The 16,672-nt window shown below is 56.3% G+C and overlaps 1 protein-coding gene across 15 annotated transcripts in view; it reads left to right on the forward strand.

The window, feature by feature from the left end:
• Window positions 1-16,672, forward strand: part of MEF2D (myocyte enhancer factor 2D) — an 81,123-nt gene that overhangs the window by 16,449 nt on the left and 48,002 nt on the right. For 11 of the 15 annotated variants that reach the window (XM_030291510.4, XM_030291524.4, XM_030291520.4 and 8 more), the window contains exon 2: window positions 8,472-8,540. The gene's annotated coding sequence lies outside the window, so the exon portion shown is untranslated. Of the gene's footprint in view, window positions 1-7,755; window positions 7,901-8,471; window positions 8,541-11,293; window positions 11,425-11,867; window positions 11,892-16,672 lie in introns of those variants that run through there. The other 4 variants (XM_072918627.1, XM_072918625.1, XM_030291516.4 and 1 more) reach the window with 3 other exon arrangements.

Raw genomic sequence — 16,672 nt, forward strand, 5'->3', positions numbered from 1 at the left:
CCCTTCCCTTCCCTTCCCTTCCCTTCCCTTCCCTTCCCTTCCCTTCCCTTCCCTTCCCTTCCCTTCCCTTCCCTTCCCTTCCCTTCCCTTCCCTCCAAATGTGACTTTAGTGACTGAAGGGTTTTGAGGGGAAGAAGCACCGAGGATGCAGAGGTCCATGGGCTTCTGCTCGAGTTTTTTTTTTTGTTTGTTTTGGTTTTGTTTTTGGTTTTTTTTTGGTTTTTTTTGCATTTGCTGTTGCCAGTATGTTCAAACTGGGAGCAGCATTTGGGATTTGGAAGTTTCCAAGGATCTCTGCTGTGGTTCTGTTAGAGGGAGGTGATGCCTGTACTGGCCACGGAGGTTTTGTTGCCCCATGGGGGACTGAGTTGTTTGGGGAACACAGGACAGTCTCCTTTGGATCCCTGCTCTTTGGCTGGCTGATTAACCAAATTACACAGAAATCTTCTTTTTTCTCTGTAGGTGCCTGTGAACCCCCTCCTGCTCCCCCCTTGCAATGGTGTACGTGGGGGGTGGTGTAGGAGTTGCTGATGACGGCACCGAATGTGTGTTTCTCTGCACCTCGCTGGGGAGATTTTTTTTTGTTGTTTTTGGGTTTTTTTGGCTTTTTAAAAAATTTTAATAGTGGTTATGAAGTTTGGGGAGTAGGCAGCTTCCCCACAGAGATTTGCCAAGGATGTAAAAGGAGCTGGGGCTTGAACTGGGAGATTTGGGTAACCCCAAGGATGATTTTGTCTCTGGCTCGGGGTTTTTCCCGGCTGGGTGGCAAAGCCTTGCTCCATGGGGATGTGACACCGGCGTTTCTGGATGCAGGCTGCCTTTGCAGGCAGTGAGGAGCTGTGCTCAGCCACGGGACTCCGAGTGTGTGTGAGGGGTCAGGGTTTGCACGCTGGCTCGGGGTGAACACCCTTTTTGCTTCCCAAGGCCGAGCAGCGCTGGCTCTGGCTCAGGTCGTGTCTGTGCCAGGTGATTTTCCAGCTGCGTGCAGGGGTTCCTCTGGTGTGCTGCTGGCCATGGCTGCTGGAGAGGGGCAGGAGGGGCTGTGGAAGGTGCTGGACAGACCACTCTGGACACACCAGAGGGGCTTTAGCACAACCCAGGATGAAGTGTGAGCCTCCCAGTGCTGGTGTTTGACAGCAGCCCCTCTCCTCCCCGCCAGGAGCTCTCTTTGGTGGTTTGCAAGTTGCCCTTACAAACAGGTTTAAAAAAAAGCTCTCAGCTTCCAGCAAGGGCTGCAGGGCTGGGCCAGGATGGGGACAGCAGCAAGGGGCAGGTGGAGCTTTGCCTGGTCTCTGTGCCTCACTTGTGCCCTCCTCCTCCTTCTGCCTTTGCAGTGGTGTTGGGAGGGATTTTGGGGGGATCATCTGCCAGCCCTCTGCCAGCCCAGCCCGTCACCCAGTTGCAGCTGAGAGGTGTCTTAGGGCCTGCTGCCATCTGTCAGAGCAGGGAGGTGGATGGGCTGGAAGTTTTGGACACAGGTGATCATGTTTGTTTGGTTTCCATGGGGAGGGGCCGGGCCAAGTGACCGATGGTGCCCTGAGCCACCTGCCGAGGCTGTGGCAGTGAAGAAGGTCCCCATGGTTGGTGGTTCCTGACTCAGGTGATGGCAGAGCAAGGCCGTGAGGGGCCTGGGCTTTGCTCTTAGTGATGGTGATTGTCCCCCCAGCTGGCTCGGCACACCTCACCCGGTGGCCCTGGAGTTTGGACCTGTCTGGCAGAGCCACAGCTGGGGTGGAGACACGCAGGCTCTGGGAGGGAGACGTGCTGTGTCTGCCTGGGGCAGCTCCCAGAGGGTCCTTGGAGACGTGCCCACTGCAGGATCCTTCCCAGAGCGGGGGTGAGAGGAGCTGGTGCCTGCTTGCCAGGGCTCCGTGTGCTCTGCCCGTGCACACAGCAGCTCCTGGTGCCCTCCGTGAGCTGCTCACGGGGATCCAGGGCAGTGCTGCCAGCGTGTGAGCCCTGCCTGTGACCGAGCCATTGCTGGTGCTGGTACATGGACAGGTGTGCTGGGTGAGGCTGTGGGTGGGGTCCCTTCCAACATCACCCACCTGCTCCTTGTGCTGTGCCTCCCATCCTGTGGGAATCCAGGGCTTCCCTCTGGCTGCCCTGGCAGGTCTGGGACCCTGGCAGGGGTCAGGAACCCCCCTGGACAGAGCCCCCAGAGACACTGGCTGTGATCTCTGTCCATGGAAAAGAGTTTTCAATCTTACAGGATGAATTACAAGCTCTGAGTGTTTGATATCAGTAATAATTAAGTGTGACACGGGTGCAAAAGTAAAATTTTAAGTTTCTAGATTAGGGGTTCAGAGGGGACAAGATGGAGGAATTGGGTGTGTTGTGTCCTTTTCCTCCTTCTTCATGCCCTCCATGTTTCACTGTGGTGTTGGCATTTTTCTGTTGGTTTAGGCTGGGGACACACTGTTCAACGTAAATGATAGATATTGGCACGTTATTGTAAATCCAGCACAGGTAGTTTGTGGTATTTAATGTTTGTAACATCCCACTGAGGGCAGAGCCCCACACGCTGCCCTGCAGGACAGAGCTGCGGCAGGGCAGCAGAACATGTTAGAGATAAACAGAATAAACAACCTTGAAACCAGCACAGACGAATTATGGCTTCTTCTTTGGCAACGGGGCAGAAAGACAGAGACTTTTTACAATCTCAGAATCACCAATACCCACAGATTCCAACACCAGCCCTGCTGCCCTCTGGGGACAGTGGCTCTCCATGTCTGTGCTGAGGAACCACGCTCTGTGTTGATTTTCCTCCAGCTCTGATTGAGTAACCCATGGGTGGCTGTGTTGGTCAGTGGCCGCAGAGTGTCAAGGATGAATTGCTGGTGTGTGTCAGTGTGTGTGCAGGTGGGATTTCCACTCCCCCATGCCTCGTGTGGGGTTTGTGTGGATGAGAGATTTGCATGGCTGGATGCATGGATGGCTGCAGAGCAGTTGTAGAGGTTCCATGTGGCAGGAGGGAGAGTATGGCCTGGGAGGTGGGAATTGGATCTCTGGCCTCTGGGGAGGGGCAGCATCAGACAGGAGAGGTTGTTGGGGCATCAGGAAGGTTTGTGGGGAGTCTGGAGGGCAAAACAGTTGGTGGTGCTATCTCTGCTTCACCTCTGCCTTGGGAATGTCAGCAGGAGCTGGAACTGCAGATCTGGAGCAGCTCTCACTGCTGCTGTGAAGTCTCCTGCACCCCTGGAGCAGCACTTCTACATGGTGCTCCAGAGAGCAGGGGAATGTGAGCAGGGTGAGGGCACCCACAGCCCCTCTTGGCACCTCTAGGATGGGTTTGGCTTCCACATGCACTGTCCCAGGTTGCCATGAAGTTGGATAAAATCAGTTCAGGAACGTGAGGAGTGGCTGCTCCAGTTGGATATGGCAGTGGCCCATTGCACCCGAAGCTGGACGTGGACCCAGACGTGATACCCAGCACAGAGCCACTTGCTGTCCCCATCAAGGAAGGTGCCAGCGCTCTCGGCCCCCAGGGCTGGTGCCAGCAGGTGGCAATGTGGCCTGAAGTATTGTCACTGTCACGGGGTGAGGGCAAACACTGAGTGCTTGGGATATGGGACACCCACATTTTGGTGTCCCGTGCTCTTATAGGAGCCTCCATGATGTTCTTGGGGGTTCTGGGCTCAGTTTTGGAGTCTTCCTTGAGCTGCTGTGTCAGCAGGTTGGGACAAGGAGGTGAATGGCTTGTTCAGGGGGAGGAAATTGGGGTTTGTGTCCAGCTCTGTGGTTCACGTCCCCTCTCTGTGCCTCAGTTTCCCTGCATTAGGAGATGCTGTTGGAGCTGGGACCACTCCGTGCTGGCAGTGGTGGTCCTGCTGACCAGCATTTGTCCAGAGGGCTGGGATGGCACTGTCCTTCAGCAGTGTCAGTTCCTGGACAGGCTGGTGGAGTGGGGACATGCCAGCTGGAGCCTGCCCAGGTGTGGGTACCTGCATGCCCAGGGGTATTTCTGCTCCCACCAGATGTGCCGGCTGCGAGGAGCCGGGTGGCCCAGCTGTGCAGGGAGGGCAGGAGCACGATGGGCGCTGTGAGGCAGAGGAAAGCCTTGTCTGCCTCTGCTCTTACGCTTCCCCTGGTGCCCCAGCAGCCTTTGGTCACTGGTGTGTGTGGTGGTGCATGGTCCCCAGCCCTCCCGCGCCTCCGGCCGCCCCCACGTCCATACAGCTGGAGGTTTCAGTTCTGCATCTCTGCTGCCCAAGGGGAACTCAGCCAGCGAGAGTGAAACTCGGTGGCTCCAACGGTTGTGCTTGTGCCACCCCCCCAACGCCCCCTCATGTCCCCATGGTCCTTGCAGGGCCAGCAGCCGCTGTTGCAACACTTGCAGCGACAGCTGTGCCACTCATCTGCTCCGACCTTCCCTGGAGAGTGGCTTCCAGCTCCCTGCCCAAATCCAGGGCTGGATTTGGTGCCACGCTGGGACCCTGGTGAGGCAACACCTCTGCAGGGTGACCTGGTGGAGCAGGGGTGTGAACCCCAACAGTTCTACCCTGCCTTGATGTGGGTCACACCATCCCTCTGGGGCTTTGGAGGGGCTCCAGTGGAGCTGGTCATGCTCTGCATGATGCCCCAGCACAGCTGGCTGGTCCTTGGTCACTGCTCACCTCTGGGTGGGTTTCCTCCTGCTGTGCTGCTGGGACCCTGGCACCACTGGGTGGTTGGGAGCTGGGGCTCCTCACTGTGTTTAACTGATGCTCCTGCTCGGAGTGAGATCTCTCCCAGTTTGTTCCTTCCCACCTCTTGGTGTCAAGCCAGAGGAAACCCAACTGGGTTTCCAACCTGGGGATATTCCCAGTGGCTGGTGCAAACTGAAGGCTTGAACCATCCCATCCATGGCTGGGATGCTTTAGTTTTGTGTACGTGAGAAGTGGACAAAAATTGAGAAAGTCCTTTTTTTTTCTTTTTTCTTTAAATTTTGTCTGCTCCTTGCTGTTTTGGGACTCCCTGAGACTGACATGGCACAGCTGTGGGAAGTGGGGTGTAGGGTCTCCCTAGTTTGGGGTGGGAGTCCGTGAGCACCTGGCAGAGGAGCGGCGGGCTGGGTTGGGAGCCCGAGGTGGGGAAGTTCGGGTTTGGCATCCAAATGTTTGCAGCCTGAGCCCGTTGCTAGAGGAAACATGAAAAAAGAGGAAGGAGAGATTGCGGTCACAGCTCTTCCCCTCCGCAATCTGCGCCTCCCTCTTGGCCCCTCCAGCCCCAAAGCTGCTTATTCTGCCCATCCATCTCCCCTTGACTTTCCTGCTGTGTGCTTGGAAGAATATTTATTTTGGGGGCATGATATGTATATATGATGTAGGCAGGGGTTGTATGTATTTGGGGTTTATATACATGGGAATAAATATGTATTTGGGGGTTTATCTATACATGTGGGGGAATAAATATATATTTGCTGGGTTATATATATGGGAATATGTGTATTTTGTGAGGGCTATGTGTTTGGGAATACACATATATTATGTGTGTGGGAATACACATATAATATACATATATTTTGGGGAGTTATATATGTGGAAATATATAAGTGTTTGAGGGTGTAAGCAAAGACTGGCTGTAGCACAGGGACTGCTGAGCATCAGCAGAGCAGATATCCAGGAAAGTCACCAAAAGCCATTCCTGCACATCCTCCAGGATCATTATGAGCAGGTTGGAGCAGCTCCCTGCTGCCTTTTCATGGCAGGTTGTGCCAGCCTAACTGCTTCAGTTAAAAATGGGGATCCCAGGAGGATCCCTAGTTCTCCTGCCCTCAGGAATTTTGGTTTGTTACTTGGTGAAGCCAAAGCTGTGGTTTTCAAACAGAGTGTTAGCACCTGCTCAGTATTTCTGCCCCAAAGCTGAACATAAAGATTGTCTTGTCTTTAGCCCTTTCCTACTTTTTTCACTCAGAAAGGGGAATTAACTTGCCTGTGCCACCTCCATCCCTCCCCTATGTGTTTTTTTCCCTTGGCCTATAAAATAACAACATTTTGAAAACAGGATGCTTTCCCCCTTCCCTGGGCAGCGCTTCTCTGTCAGTAACAAGAAGGTTTTGAAGGCACATGTGTGGTGGGGTGAGAGCTGGGAGCTGCCCAGGAGCCCTGGGAGGGGCCTGACCCAGCCCCAGCCCCTCAGCAGGGCCTGCTCTCACTGTGCAGGTCGCATGGTCACCTTTGGAAATCCTCCAGAGTTTCTGGGAGCAGTGCCAGGATACTCACTGGATGGGGCAAAGGACATGCATGGACAGACAAGGGAGCTGGCAGTGCCAGTGAGTGGGGGCTTTGCTCCTTTGTACCAGCTCAAAATGTTGCAAAATGGGGACTTGGGGGTTCACTGGGGTTTGCTGGTGCTGGAAGTACCACCAGGTCCAAAGGGCAGCAGCTTCTGCAGCTTGGGCAGGGCGTGAAGCAGCCCTGGAGCTGTCAGGCTGGAGAGGGGCAGGGTCTCAGGACTGTCACACCACGTGTGCTGTTCATCCCTGTCTCAGGTAACACTGGGCTGTAACCCTGTGATGCAGAACTGCCTGCAGGCTGAACACCCCAAAACCAATCCTGCTCCCCCTGGAGTTCCCCACCTTGGCCCTACAAGGGTCAGCTCATCTGCCAGGTCGGGCTGGCAAAGGCGCTGCTGTTAGTTGTGACCATCTGGGGACTGTGGCGTGGCCAAGGGCTGCGTGGGCTCAGCTGTTGTCCAGAAGTCATTGTCCTGGTGGGCTGTGAGAGCAGGGATGTGGCTGCTGCTGACCACCAGCCACGGGCAGTTGTGTCAGGGCAGGAGTGGTGAGTGGTGACTGTGTGGCTGTACCGCCTGTCCCATGGCACCACGGGCATCCTGGACATTCCTGGTGTGCCTAGTGGCATCTCCCATGAGAGGAGACAACTCTGTACAGACATCTGAGGTCTTGCCTGGCCACATGGCCCCCATTGCATCCTGCTGGGCTGTAGAGCTGACCCCAACCCCCCAAAGCAAAGCCAGCTTGGGCTCAAACCTCGGCCACATCCTCCACTCAGCCCAGCCTGTGGTCCCTGGTCCCCACGTGGCTCTGCCACCAGCCCTGCAGTGTGAGGCCGGTGAGAGCTGCTCGGACACCGAGAGGAGGTTCAGAACCCCCTGAGAGACCCTTGGCCACTTCCCTCGTCCTGGCTGGGAGTGTGGCACGTGTAAGGTGGTGATTCCTCTGTGGGTGTCCCTGTCCCCAGGTGGTCAGTACCCTGCAGGACACTGATTTATTCAGGGAAATAAAGGAGTGGTCCTGGGGGGGTGATGGGTTGGTCTGGGCTTAACTGGGTGCGAGTGTGGCAGTAGCTGGAGCCCCCCATCCTTGTCCCCACCGCTCCCCCGTTGTGGAAGAGAGGGGATCCCTGTGACTGGTCCATTTGCAGGACTCCAGCCCAAGTGCTGTGAGGTTTGAGGCTGGAAAGCCGCTTGCACCTCGTCTCTTTGGGGGTGTCCCCTCGGCTTGGCTGCTCCGGAGCGAGAGGAAGGTGCAGCCCCGGCCGGAGCCACGCGCTCCTCGCTCCAGCTTTGTTCAGGGTGAATTTTGTAATGTCAGGAAATGAGCTGGCTGTGGGAGGGGAGGCAGCCGGGGGAGGAAGGCTGGTTTTGTGGTTGGAGCGGAGGATGAGGACGCCGGAAAGCTGAGCACAATTCCTCGCTCTGTTGCAGGTGCTGGGGTGAGGCTGCAGTTTGGGAGCTGGCAGTGTGTTTGAAGAGCGGGTGCTGGCCCCTGTGCCTCAGTTTCCCTTTTGTTCAGCGCCGTTCTCCTCACAGGGAACGTTCCTCATGAGGGAACTGCCTCACAGGAGTGTGCTGTGGTGATGGGCTCTGCACAAGTGCCAGCTGCGTGTGACCACCAGCACAAGGCCAGCTGAAACCACTGGGCTTTGCCCCAAGGGTCTCCTCCCATCTTGCAGGGGTGAGTGGGATGAGTTTAGGAGCTGTGTTTCCTTCTGGGCCATGGCAGATTCTCCTCGGGCCAGGCACATGTGCTGCATGCATTCCCTGGGACAGTGTCTGAGCAAGCGGGTCAGTGCTTTTTCTTGTGGGATGTGCATGAGAATCTTCCCAGAAAACACAAAGTTCAACTAAACTTTGAGCAACTCTCTGCTGGCCATGCTGTCGGCTTGAGCTGCATCCCTTGTTAATGTTAACTTTTGGTTTATGATTCCTGAACTCTTCTTAATTTCTTTCCCTCTGGTCTCACCGAGATGCTTTCCACATTGCATAGTCCCAGGGCTCCTGGTTCCCTGGATCCCTGCAGGGGCCTGGCTGGGTCTCACCCAGCCTGCATGGCCCTTGCAGCAATGCTGAGGATCAGGGCAGCGCAGGAGGGGAGCCTGCAGCCCCTGTCCCATCAGGGCTGCTGGGGACACTGGGCTGTTCCTCCATCTGGCTGTGCCTGGATGGGACATGTGGGGAGTCCTGTCCTTGCCTCTGTCCCCGCCTCTGTCCTCTCAGACTCACAACTGCTTGCTTTGTCTTTGCAGTTGGATTGAGGAGCGGTGGCTGCAGCTCATCCCTGGCAGGAGCAGAAGATGCAGGAGGCTGCGTAGCAGGTATGGGGGAAATCCCAAACTCTGGGTTCCTGCCATCCCTTTGGGTTTGCTTGGCCGTGTGTGTCTCCCCTGCTGCAGGCTGGCAGCAAGCAGAGGCTCGCACAGAGGATGCAGCTGCATGCAGCTCAGGGCTCTCAGTGGTGCTGACCAGAGCCTGCAGCCCTGCTCCAGTGAGATCTGGTGCAGGAAGGGCACAGGGAGCACCCTGCTCTGCACACGGGGGTCCTGGGGTGTGGGGTGGGGCAGCAGAGCCCCCAGAGCAGGGCAGGGAGGTGGTGCCCAGCAGTGCGTGCCGCTGCTGTTCTCCAGTGCCCGTCTTCCCCTTCACTTCCCCATCTGGCACAGCTCTGATGGCTCCCAGCCGTGGCCACAGCACTGATTTGGGGCTCTCTGGGTGTTTTGCAACACAGCCCTGTGTATCAGTGCAAAGGAGGGTTTTCTTGCCCTGTTTTCTCCCAGTGTGGACAAAATTGTGGCCAAACCTGCTGTTATTTTGTCCCTTGCACTCCTCTGAAATAAGGTGCTGCTAGGAGAGGGCCTCATGTCCAGGTTTTCTTCCTTTTCAACCTTCTTGGCCTGTTTATTGCTCTTCCAGTAAATGTTTGTGTCTCCTGTGTCTGCAGTGAGGTTGTGGTACAGACACCACTGCGGGTTGGTTTATGACGGCTCTATGGTTTCATGAAATGCATCTTCTGTACCTGAGAGTGAAATCAATAAGAGGAAAGATTTTTAAAAATAATATGCCCCTAGCTCCTGAACGGAGGGGGCTCTGTCACGACTGCTTAGTGAGCAGTTTTGTGGGGTTGTGGTGACTTTTAGTGCTGGAGATGGGGCAGGTAATTTATTTGGAGGCCTGGTGATGGGAGATGGGGGCAGCATCACTGCGTCCTCTGCAAGGTCAACACCAAGAGCTTCATCTGCTAATAGAAACCAAGAGCAGCTCCCCAGGATGGGCCAGGGGGAGTGCAGCAGAAGGGCCCTGCTGTGTCTCAGTGGTGCTTGGTGTGTACCAGCGCTGGGCTGTGGTGTTCCCAGGGGACAGAAGGGTTTGAGGGCTTGGCAGGGTCTGTCCCGCTGTGGCTGAGCTGAGTGCTCCAGGAGTGTTTGGGGGGCTGGTGTGGGACCAGCTCTGATCCACTCCTCTGGGCACAAATGAGCAGTAGCTATGGGGCACGTTTTGGTGTGGTGAGTGATTACTTGGAGTGATGGGGCAGTGGGTCTGTCTGCTGTGGGGTGTGCATGGAGCCCTCCCTGGCTCCCAAACATCACGGTCCTGATGGACCGTGCTCATTCCGTGCCTCAGCCCGGATGCTGGTGGGTGCTGGCAGATCTCTCGGTCACTGTGTCCTCCCCCACATCATTGCTTGCTGCTGGACGCGGCGCCCAACGCCGCCAGCTCCGTCCTGACCGGTGACAACAGCTCCTTGTGTTCTAGTTTCACACAAATTCTTGGGTTTTGGGTTGGCAGCGTCCTCCTGCAAAGCCCTCATACTACCACTGGTGCCAGCACAGAGTTTGAGTGAGGAGGAGCAGTTTAGTGATTTCTGCAGCTGCAGAACTGCTCGCTCCAAGGAGCAGCTCAGCAAGTGGTGCACTCGGGGAGGAGGATTTGGAAAAGCATCTCTGGGGACTGCTTTAAGACTTGTTCCCTTGGCAGTGCAAGTGACAGGAGCTGAGCAATTAGAGGAGCAGTATCGACCCAGCCTCGGAAGCGTGTGACGGCCGGCACCGGGCGATTTAATCCCCCTGAAGCCATGTCCTCGCGTCCTGGGCGTGCAGCATCGCTGCCTGCGATCAATAGGCATTTTGTCTGAGGCCAACCCCATCTGAGGCGAAGCAGGCAAACCTTCTTCTGTGACAGAAGACTCTTCTAGGGCCTGTGACCTTAACTGAATGGACTCTTTCGTGTCCTGACGAAGGTCGCATCGTCTTGCTGCAGCCATGCTCGGTAAATCACGTGTCCATCCCTGAGTGCAGGGATGTGCCACCCTGCTCGTCTCCCAGTGAGATTTTGCATCCTGAGGCTGATTTCCAGCTGCTTGGGAAGAGCCCTTGGGTCACCAGGTCTGTCCCTCTGCTGTCTGAGGCCTTGCCTGTGTTCTCTGGAAGGGTCACTGGCAACTGGAGTTTGCAGCTTGCAGGCTCCCACTGTCCTCGAGGTGTGAGCGTGCCACCTCACCTGGCACCTGGATCTTTGCGACTGGCAAGATCCTCCTGATCTCCAGGGAGAGCTTGTAAAACCCAGCACTGAAACCAAACCCCCACTCTCGACCCTTTTGGATATGGAATACTGAATTTGGTAAAGCACTGGGCTCCTGCTGTGTTTGCCGCAGCTGAAATGTGGCTGAGCTGTTGGAGGTCACCTTTCCAGTCCCCGTGGAGCCGGGTGGCCTTCTCTGGTCATGGCACTGCCCTGCGCTGTGGGTTCTGAGCTCATCCGCTATTTTGCCACTGGCGGGGAGTGGGGGCGGCGGGGGGGGAAACCGCATCTTCAAAGCCCTTTTCCCTTGGGGAAAAGCCAGCTCGGTCAGGAACGTCGGCGCAGAAATGTCATCTGACCCGGCAGCTGGCCCCCGCCTCCCGGGGGTCCTGCGGCTCCGCGCCCCGCGGCCCGGCCCCGGCTTCGGGCTCCGGAGCCAGCCAGCCCGGCCCGGCCGCTGCTTCTGGCCAGCTCCGGCCTCTGCCGTCCCCCCGCGGGCTCCTCCAGCCCCTCCTGCCTCCTTATCTCCCCCTGCCCTTCAGCCGTGCCGCGCACCCCGCTCGGTTCGGGGCCTCGGGCCCACCCCGGCCCGGCCCGGCCCGGCGCGCTCGGGGATGGCGGCTCCGTCCTGCGCTTCCTCCCGGAGCAGCGGCCGCGGAGAAGGACGCAGCCACCCTGTCTCCTGTAAGTACCTCTCACTCTTTCCACTGGAGAGTTAAAATTAGCAACTTCTTTTTTTAAGGCAGGCGTCGCTTTAAACCTCGCCAGCCCAACTGGGTTTCCTTTTATTACCCCCCCCCCCCGCCCCCCCGGCTTCTTTTCTCTTTAATTTTTTTTTATTATTATTTTGTTGTTATTGTTCGACGCGTGCATGCACTTTTCTCCCTTTTTATTTCTTTCTTTATTTTTTTTTCCCCCTTTCTTTTCGTTCCTTCCTATTTTAAACGCGGGTGACGCTGCAGTGTCGGTGCGGAGTTTGGAGCCAAATAAACAGCTCGGCACTCCCCCACCCCGATCGCCTTACAGAGCCCGGGGCCGGAGCCCAGCGCCGAATTTAGACCCTTATCTATTGTCAGCCTGCACGGTCGGCGCTGCTCTGCCAGGGGGGGTTGCCCCGGACCCCCTTGTTGCTCCTGACACAGATCCTCGCTGTGAGTTGACGTTTTTCCCTCTCCTTTGTGTTCCTGGTGAAGCACAGAAGTGCCCTTAAATCAGGACCCGTTGCTTTTTTTTTTTGTTTTTTTTCCCCTTCAGGACTGTATGGGCAGGGAGAGAGAGGGGGGTCTGAATGGTGTGGGGCTCCCATGCTGGAGAGAGGGGGAAACTGAGGCACAGAGCGGGGCATGGCTCCCTGTTGGGGAGTGGGTGAGCTGGGATTTCCTCTTTTAGGAATCAAAACAAACATAGAGCAGGAAGGAAGAGGCATCAGGAGCGGGCTCAGATGCAGGATCAGTGCCTGTCTGGGGGATAAATCCCTTTGGGAAGCCTGTGGCAGGGCTGGTTCGGGGCCCGAGGTGCCCCAAATTCAGGTGCAGGGTGGCAGTGCCTTTCTGGGGGATAAATCCCTTTGGGAAGCTGGTGCCCACGGTGCCCTGTGGCAGGGCCGGTTTGGGGCCCGAGGTGCCCCGAATTCGGGTGCAGGGTGGCAGTGCCTGTCCAGGGAATAAATCCCTTTGGGAAGCTGGTGCCCGTGTGCCCTGTGGCAGGGCCGGTTCGGGGCCCGAGGTGCCCCCAAATTCGGGTGCAGGGTGGCAGTGCCTTTCTGGGGGATAAATCCCTTTGGGAAGCCTGTGGCAGGGCTGGTTCAGGGCCCGAGGTACCCCAAATTCGGGTGCAGGGTGGCAGTGCCAGCCCGGTGCCGCGGCCGGAGCTGCGCTGCGCCAGGACGGGATGGGGCCGGCGGCTGGAAGTGGCCGTCCCAGCCCGGATCTGCGAAAGCAAACAGGAAGGCGAATGGGGAGCAGCCGCTGTGTTTACTCAGAGGTTATTTATTGTGGCTCCTCAGAGGTTACTACTGGGGACGTTTAACACCTTCCTGCTTGGTGCTGGGTCCTTTTGGCCAGGCCTGGATGCCCGGCAGGAGCTTGCGGCCGCGTCGGAGGTGAGGCAGGTGCCAGGCACGGGTGTCAGGCCATGTGTCACTCCGGGGCTCTCTGTCCAGTTCCTTCTCCTCCCTTGGCTGTTTCCTAAATGTTTGTTTTGCTCTAGAGCCCACCCTGGCCGGGGTGGATGTGGTGGGCATGGATGTGACCACTGCTGAGCTTGGCTCATCCTAGAAAAATCTTTTTCCATTTGATTTTTTCAGGGGTTTTATGCTGTTGCTGGTTTGGGGTAGCAGTTAATAATGCTGATAATCTTTCATATCCCTGTCTGTGAAAATGGAGGTGCAGAGCCCATAGGAAGGGGATCTTTCAGAAGTGCTTTTCGTGTTTCCCTCCCAAGAGGGAGGGACGGTGAAGTGTTTCCCCTCTCAGGCATGTGCTGCTCTAGCTCTGATACTCATGGATCGGGCTGGAGGATAAACTTTGGGCGTGCTTTGGGTTAAACCCTGTCCTTTATCCATTGCTGGGGGTGGGTGAGGTGGGTTCTCCCCTTTGCTTGGCTTGGAGGGACGTGTCACAAGGTGGTCTCCTTTGTTGTAGGAACCACTACAGGGTCGCAAGGTTTCTGCTTTTGGAATTGAGTGGTTGCCCTCAGTACTGCCCTAGGCAACAACAGCTGCAGAGCCCTTTCCTCCTCCTCCTCCTCTTTTGGGCAAATAACCCATTTGGGCAACTCTTCATTGATCCGTTTTTACATCCACACCCTTCAGCAAAAATCGTGATTGAAATATTTTCATTTCTTTCTACAAACTCATGCCTTACTTTTTACCATCCCACCTTTGCATAGGGAATATTGACAAAAAACTGTGGTATTTGATTTCCTTCCCCAGTATTTTCATTTTTCCAAGAGGAATTGTGATTGTGTTTATCCGTGACATTCCTGCACTCACAATGGCTCTTACCTGCCCTCGGGGTCCATCTCCTCTGTGCTGCAGGAGCATCCCAGTGGCTTTTCTGCCATCCCTCTGGTAACGTGGCTGGGAGCCATGACAAACCCTTGGCCTGGGCTTGTGATTCTCCAGCACGGGATTTTGGAGTGTGCCAGACCCAGGATGTGATAGTGCTTCTGGAAAGTGCCAAATGTTGGCATTTCCCATTGCTCTCCTGAGTGTCACCTCCATGCTTTGCTGGGATGTCCTTGTGGGCAACATCCTCATCCCCAGGGCTGGCCAAAATCATCATCCCTCTGGCGTGTGGCTTTAGGTGCAGCCACAGAGAAGGGCTCAGCTGGTTGGGGACTTTCCCCCAGCGCCTAAATCCCCCTTGCTGAAACACAGAGTTTGGCCTGAAAAAATCCCCTTTTAGGGCAGGATGCTGTTCCTGGAGCATGTGTACCGGGATGGGCTCTGGATGAATCTGACTCAGTGGGAACCATCATCCAGGTCTGTCAGGGGCTGCCGTGGGGTCAGCAGGCGTCACGGCCTCGCTGCGGTGGCCCAGCCGGTGCCGGGGAGCAGGAGGACAGATTTGTGTGCCTGGGACAAGAATGTGCGTCCTGTGAGTGAGCAGCAACAGCTGAGAGCCAGCTGTCCTGGTGGATTTGAGCTGCCTGATGAGCTGGGGCCGGATTCTCACCCCTCTGGCGCGTTGGCATGTGGCTCAGGATGCATGTGGGTACAAGCTGTGGCTGAGCTGGGGTGCGGGGTCAGGTCCCAGCTGATGGCAAAGCCTTTGTGGCACAGGGGGCATCCCCTGGTCCCAGCAGCCCTGAGTCGTGCTGGGGATGAGGGATTTTGAACTGGTTTGTGTCTCTCTGCCCAGCCTGGCTTTGGCTGCAGCAGCTCTGGGCACCCTGGGATGCTCCAGTGGTGCCCTGCTTGGGCTCTGGATAGCGGAGTGCTGGTGGTGGCTGATGTTATTCATGTGCTGGGTTGCAGACAGCGTGCCTTCAAGGGAAGAGGAAGTTAAACCCATCTTTGCCATGTGGCATCTTGTCCCAGTTCCTCCTGTTTGCTTAGAGTGAGTTGGGTTGGGGTTCAGTGGCAGCCAGACCATGGTCTGTGCCTCCTGGTGGGCTTTGCTGGCTCCCCATCAACTGTAGATCCTGGGGCCAAGGGACAGGTTCCCATGCCCAGGGCCTTGATCTCTGTTTTTGGTGCTTTTGCAGTCCCAGTGTTAGGTTTGGGCCTTGATTTCTTTATTAAATGAAATAATGGTGTCTTGTGGTGAGGTTCCAGCTGCAGTATGGCAGTGTGCTCCAAGCGTGAGCCTGTGGCTATGGACCAAAGTGGGTTTTGGGGAATGTGTAAAGATGGGTGGGCATGTCCACCTCTGAGAAAGGCAGATGGCCAGGATGGCAATTTTTGTGGCTTTGTTTCCAGCCTGGAAGTGCCTCGGGCAGGTTGGAGCTGTGGTGGTGGAGTGTGAGCACTGGGATGGAGGCAGGAGCGTGGTCCTGCCTGGTCCTGTTGGTGTTGGCCAGGTTTTTTCCATCTGTGTCTCCAAGGGACCCTTCTAGTGAGCTCTGCTATGGCATCACCCTCACAGTAATTAGCATTGCCATATCAGTGACAGATTAAGATATTTTCTTGTCCTTTGACTGCTCAAGTGCAGCTGGTGACCACCATCACCTTCCCAGCAATGGGGACTCCTGATCTCACCAGCTCCTCTGCACCCCAGATGAGTGCTGGACCCTGCAGCCCCTGGGGAACCTTCTGCTTCCTTCCCAGGAGCTCGAGACATGTAAATCCTGATGGAGAGTGTGGCATGGGACGATGCAGGAGCAGCATCTGCCTCTGCCTTGCCTGATTTGGACCCAACAGAAGCGATGGTTGCCTTGGGCGTGGATGCAGTCAGCAGTCAGCTTATGCAAATCAAATTCAGCAGCCCTGTGACTTTGGGCACCATGGCTGTTACTCACCAGCAAAACCAACAAAGAAATGATTGTGGGAGGTGGGTTTGAAAGATCTTGGTGGCCCTTGGGAAAGGGCTGAGCCCTCGGGAGTGGCGTTGCTGAGGTCGTGCATGGGAAGGGAGGGTTGTGCTCAAGGGCTGAGCTCTGGGGTGCCACTGGGCACCTCTGGCCTCTAGGCAGCCCTGGCTCCCAGGCTGAGCCCACACTGGCCTTTGGATGCTGGAGGGTCTGCAGAGCTGCTCTGGGGTGTCCTTTCCTGGGGATGGGGCACAGAGTTGCTGAACTTGTGTCTGGGGATGGAGATGGGATGGAGATGAGGCTGGGAGGGCTGTTGGGGTGGCTCCAGGGAGACCTTAGGGCCCCTTCTAGTGCCTACAGGGGCTTCAAGAGAGCTGGAGAGGGGCTTTGGACCTGGATGGGGAGGGACAAAGGCCTGGAAGGACAGGACAAGGGGGAATGGCTTCCCATTGCCAGCAGGCAGGTGTAGGTGGGATATTGAGAGGAAATCCTCTCCTGTGAGGGTGGTGAGCCCTGGCACAGGCTGCCCCATCCCTGGAAGTGTCCAGGCCAGGTTGGATGGAGCAGCCTGGGACAGAAGTTGGAATGAGTTTTAAGTTTCTTTCCAGTCCAAACCATTCTAGGATTTCATCATTTGTGCCACTTGGCCCTTGGGCAAAGAGTGGTAGGATGTCCCAGGCTGGCTGCTGAGGACACACCCCCAATATGAGGTACATACCCCAATCCCCATCCCACTGACACAGGAGGGAAGAGCAGAGTTTCCCCTGGGACAGTTTCACTCTCAGCCATGTCCTGTGGGTTTTCACTGCTCTCACACATGGCCTGGAGCAGCAGATGGGTCTGATGGAATTTCCCCTGGGTAAAACCCACCAGGAGGAGAGAGAGTTGTCCCCACTGCTACTGGAGGAAATCCCGTCCCCTTCCTGGAGAGCCCCTAAATTCCCAGCAGGGAGGGCTT

This window comes from Taeniopygia guttata, chromosome 25 (assembly GCF_048771995.1).
Source record: "Taeniopygia guttata chromosome 25, bTaeGut7.mat, whole genome shotgun sequence".
In the NCBI taxonomy this organism is placed as follows: Eukaryota; Metazoa; Chordata; class Aves; order Passeriformes; family Estrildidae; genus Taeniopygia; species Taeniopygia guttata.